Source organism: Mus pahari, chromosome 9 (assembly GCF_900095145.1).
Source record: "Mus pahari chromosome 9, PAHARI_EIJ_v1.1, whole genome shotgun sequence".
Classification (NCBI taxonomy): Eukaryota; Metazoa; Chordata; class Mammalia; order Rodentia; family Muridae; genus Mus; species Mus pahari.
The window spans coordinates 13,394,649-13,400,431 of NC_034598.1; the positions used below are offsets into that span (position 1 = coordinate 13,394,649).

Sequence of the window (5,783 nt, forward strand, 5' to 3'; positions counted from 1 at the left end):
TACAGGAAACTGTGGTACATTTACATAATGGAGTACTAATCAGCTATAAAAAAATGAATTTATGAAATTCTTGGGCAAATGGATGTATCTGGAGGATATCATCCTGAGTTAGGTAACCCAAACACAATAGAAGTCACTTGATATGCATTACTGATAAGTGGCTATTAGCCCAGAAACTTAGAATACCCAAGATACAATTTGCAAAATACAAGAAAACCAAAAAAAAAGGAAGCCCAATGTGTGGATACTTCATTCCTCCTTAGAATAGGGAACAAAATACCCATAAAAGAAGTTGCATAGACAACGTTTAGAGCTAAAATGAAAGGATGGACTGCCCAGCGAATACCCCACCTGGGGATTCATCCCATCATCAGTCACCAAACCCACACACTATTGCACATACCAGAAAGTTTCTGCTGAAGGGACCCTGATATAGCAGCCTCTTGTGAGGTTATGCCAATGCCTGACAAACACAGAAGTGAATGCTCACCGTCAGCCATTGGATGGAACACAGGGTCCCCAATGGAGTAGCTAGAGACAGTAACCCAAGGAGCTGAAGAGGTCTGCAACACTATAGGTGGAAAAACAATATGAACTAACCTGTTCCCCCAGGGCTGGTGTCTCTAGCTGCATATGTAGCAGAAGATGCAGCCATCATTGGGAAGAGAGGCCCCTTGGTCTTGCAAACTTTATATGACCCAGCACAGGGGAAGGCCAGGGCCAAGAAATGGTAGTGGGTGGATAGGGGAGCAGGGCGGGGGGAGGGTATATGGGACATTCAGGATAGCATATGAAATGTAAATGAAGAACATATATAGTAAAATAATTTTTAAAAAAAGAACCTACACAAATCAAAGTAATAATTGTACCAGTGGTAAACTTTGGTGAACCAAGGAGGTTTATTGGAATTTCTAACTGGAGTATAAGTGAAGGATTACTTACAAGAACAGAGGTAATTAAAAAAAGCAGCTACATCATGAGAAAGCCTAGTACAACATGGTGACACTCACAAAAGCTGCACCCTAACCTTCTGAACAGAACTGATAAATCATCAGATTCTCTGCTGCTTGACTTGGTGGATTCTCCTTCACCAGCAGCTGTTTGCTCCTTTCAACCTGATGTAAGAGGTCCTAGAAAATCATCCAAGTTTCTCTTCTCCTAGACCTGTAACCTTAATTCTTGAGTCACAAGAGTCTCCTCCTCCATACCAGAGAAGTTATTTCAACTGCCATGAAACAACTCCAGAACTCTTATGTTTATATTTCTCATCTGGTCTTATCTCAACAGAATTCATTATGAGTCATTGTTTTGTCAAGGACATCTGCTGGGTTCAGTTCAGGGGAAAGTAGTGTATGGAGAAGAGGGGACTGGGGGAAGGGAACAAGAAAAGCAGAGAGACAGCAAGAGAAATTGGAATCTTCATTTCTTCTTGAATTCCTGGAACAATCTGCATGTCTGGGTCCCTGGGTATATACTAATGGACTCTCTTACATTACTTCTACCCACAGGAAGCCTCCCTGATGTTTTCCTAATGTTTTTCTCTGCTCCCTAGGTTGCCACCTGATTTCTGACAAAAATAGCACTTGAATGTTTTGTTCTCCCTTCATTTTGGATGTACAACTCTCACAGAGTAGAGCTTTCCACCTTGTCTGCGGCTTCATGTTCTGAGATTTCAGTTAACCAAGTCCAACTGCAACCAGAAAATATTCTACAGAAAATTACAGAAATACATTTTGCATTTAAATATCATTTCTCTTAAAATGTGATGATGTTTAGTAGTTGTCTTCAGTAGCAAATCAACTATTGCATACTGACAATGAAGAGTTCGAGTAATATCTACTTTTCTTCAGAATGGCTCCCTAACATGAGAATATTGACTCTGGCAACTTGACTGGGCCACGGAAATTCCAAAATACTTTCTTTAAGTGAAAGTTACTGAACTAATGGAAAAAGGGAAAGAGTATGTTAAAGTTGCTAGGAATTAGCTTAAGAACAAATTTTGTAACATAAAATGTGGGAAAAAAAAAAAAAAGAACTGCTAATTTGCAATCAAACTAAACCATGGCTATTCCCTTTTTATGCTTATAGCCACAGTACAAAATTAGTATTCATTAAAATAAAAAAGGCATTACATTTATGAGATACAAAAAGAGGATGGAATGTCAATGTTTCAGATCAGAAAGTGTATTAAAAACCTATGCGAAAATTTTAGAATGGTACATTTGTTGCTTTTCCTGTAACTGCAACAAAATACCATATAAAAGCTGTGTTTCCCAAAGATGGGAGCAAAAAGACCACTGATCCAAAGCATCATGGCCAAGTTCTTTAAAACAGGCAGTTAATGAATGCAAGCATGATATTCACGTTCAAACCTGTTGGGGCCAAAAAGTCCGTGGCATCTCAGTCTCCATCCTGTCCCTCGGCCATCTTCTATTAACTAACATTCTTTTGTTTCTTCTATCTTGTTCCTGTTCAGTCAGGACACTTTACGATGGGAAGCTCTCTGCACATTTTACAATGGGGACTTTCGTTTGGCATCAATGTGTTACCGAGCACCAGTTTGGCCTGTGCACCTGAGCAAACACCGTTTGCAGTTTCCAGCTTTATAAATCCTCCATTTGCCAAGAGTAAATGCGACTTGAACAGGATTTTTGTCTTGTCTCCTTCCTTCGCGTCTCCTGACCCCAAATTTGTAGTTGCAGCTCCCTTCTCTCAAGAACCCTGTTATTTAAGTCCTGCAGGTCAGGGCACAAAGTCTATATCCTCCCTAAGGTGGGGTTTATGAGGTCATTACAGGATAAGAAAGACCGAGAGTAGGAAAGAAGTTTTCTAATGAGGGAAGTAGATGAAGTTATAGCAGTGACCATTACAGGTGATTAAAATGAAGTAATAATCACAACCGGTAGTTATTATGTGATAGGCATAGGTAGTCATATGTCTTTTTGAAACACAGATTAGAGTTGCAAGATGATTATAAACAATTCTTTGAGACAAGGCATGGCTGTTGTTCATGGAACAGGCTGTACAAAATAATTTGTAGTTAAGGTTCCAGGTGGGTTATAGCCCCCCTCTTGAGAAACAGATTTAATCATAAACAAAATAAACTTTGTCTTACCTCTGCTATGAGATTCTTTTTTAACCCTAAGGGGGAGTTAGTTCATTTCTTTATTCTTCCCCTGTCTTAAGTGTCCCCATCAAGTCCTTGATAGTATTCATTATCTGGGGGAAAACAAAACTTGTTATGTGTTAAAATTTATACTGTTCATTTATAAGTTATACCTGTTTGGATAGAATGGATAGAACAAAAATTTTCTTGGTATGCCAATAGATACTATAGGTGTCTAATTTGTACTCTTTGACAGGAAGTTTCCTTGAACCTTGGACATAATACTGTAGCCCTTTGCTGAGGACAAGGGGCTATATATTCTCGTCTGCAACTACTTCCTGTTGCTATTAGGAAGGTTTGTCAGGGCCCAGGGTTACCTGGACTTGGATGAGAGGATAAACATGCGGAGAAGAAGAAGATGCAGATGGAGAAAGGAGAAGCTGTCATGTTTTACGTGATCCATAAAAACATGTCCTTGACGATTGGCCAAAGGAAAGTAAGAGCAGCCCACATATATGAAATTTGTATACATATATTTTCTCAAATATAAATCAATTTATTCAATAAAAAACATAATTGTCTTCTTAAGAAATATTAATATTCTTATTTATGAAGATAGTATTTAATTTAAGCTGTATGTTTTTACCTTTTAACTGCCAGTGGAATAGAGTATGTTAACCATCAGTTATTGTTGCACAGTAACAATGAGTTCCTAATTATTGTTAAAAATAGATGACATTGTGTTAACTTACCCTTGGCTTGTGTAGAGAATGGGATCATGTTAATTTCTGAGGTTTCCTAAATACATTATAAAAATAATAATAACACTTTTTTCTCACATAATTATGGAACTGAAAAGTCCAAATCAAGTTATCAGCAAAGACACTCCCCTTCAAGGTAATCCCAGAAATTCTGGTTCCTCTGTTCTCTTTCTGAGTCTTTAATTCTCTTCAATCCGTGAATTTTGAAGTATTTTTATCATTCTTTTTCTATTCTTCTAAAATTTTGTAAGAGCTATTACTTTCTCTTAAGTGAAAGTATCTTTGTTCTTCTTAAGGAATAAAAATAAAAAGTAGAATTATTCAAATGTATGCATGATGCTTTAAAATTCAACCTTGGGAAAAGACAGCAATTCATAATAAAAATGAAGAAACATATTAAAGTAAAATTATTCAAAATTTATTTTCCATTGTCACTGATGTTTACATTGCATTTTTATCCAAAATTCAGATCTGTGAACAGTAATAGTAATCAGATGAAGTTCCTATGTGATGTCTATGATAAATTAGTTACAGGAATAAAGCTAGACAGCAGCTGGGCTGTCCCACCACAGCTTTCTCGAGGTGGGACTGTCAGGGAAGTCTTGACTGGGGAGTATGATTTGTTTGCCTATCAGACGTCAACTTCCAGGCACTCAGCTCATTTTGGGCTTGTTCCAGTTTGTCTTTAGTCTGTTCCAATTCACCTTTCATTTTTAGGAAAAACAAGTTGATTGCTGGGTTACCATTGTTGATCTCAGTTGGGTCACACTCGGCTGCTGAACTTGCTTGAGGTACTGGATTTGAGTAGTGCACTCTTGCATCTTCTGCTCCTTGGTTGCTAGCCGCATGACAAGAATGTTCTCCCTGCATGCAGATTCCTGCTGTCACTGCTTTAGTTTTTCTTCAGATTCCCTTAAACCAGTCACATCGTTTGAATTAAGATCTGTGCACTTTCCCTCCAAAGCTTGAACATATGCATCATATTGTTTCCATCTTAGAATTAACTCATTCCGTGCCATAAGTTTGAAGTCTGTTTCACTCATTCGGACCTTTTTAGGAAGAGGTTCTTATTCGTTAGTCATCTTGTACCCTGAGACGTGCCTTTCTGGCTCCTGGGTCACCGTGCTGGGCACCTCCGGAGAGAAGTGGCGAGGGAAGGCCAGCCTGTCCTGCTCGGGACCTCGGGGCATGGAGAGGCAGTGGCACAATGCTGCTGCCACACCGAGACAGTCTGTGGAAGCCCGCACCTGACCCATCAGGGCTCCTACATTCATATTTTCAATATAATTTTATGTTACATGCCTAAAAGTCAATTATAGCAATATACTAACCACTGTTTTGTAATGAAAAAATAAATGCAATTCTAGTAAAAAGTGATATGATAATCTGTTAGCATATAAGTTATGTAGAAATTAGTGAAGCAGTTAAAAATAAAATAATTACCACTGGCTTGAGCTGGGAGTGAAGACAAAGGCCTAGAAGGTATCTAATTCAACGAACTTCAACTCTGTCACATTCTGGTAGATAATATCAGTGGAAGAGCTGAATATTACCTGCAGGGATTTTCAAAATTAAACCAAGACTCTTAACTACTTGAATGTGGGTTAAAAATACAATACATGAATATTTAATGTAAAACTTGAACTGAGGACATTAAATATTTGACAGTCATCACTTGAGCATAGTAATGATAATTTTTTTTCAATTTGATATGTTATTTTCCTCTTTGTTAATTATTTTCTCTTATATTATATCCTGACTGCAGTTTCTCCTCTTTCCCTGATATTTCTTAAGTACACAATATTTTCCGGTTTTCAACATGTCTTGTTAGTGAATATATCCCAATTTTTGACATAAGATACTTAACAGATCCATGTTAAAATAAAGAAAAAAATTAAAATGGATTAAGAAATTCT

General features: G+C 37.6%; 1 pseudogene; it reads right to left on the minus strand.

The window, feature by feature from the left end:
- Positions 1-4,458: 4,458 nt before the first annotated feature.
- LOC110326734 lies at positions 4,459-4,949 on the minus strand (annotated as a pseudogene).
- Between the last annotated feature and the right edge of the window lie 834 nt (positions 4,950-5,783).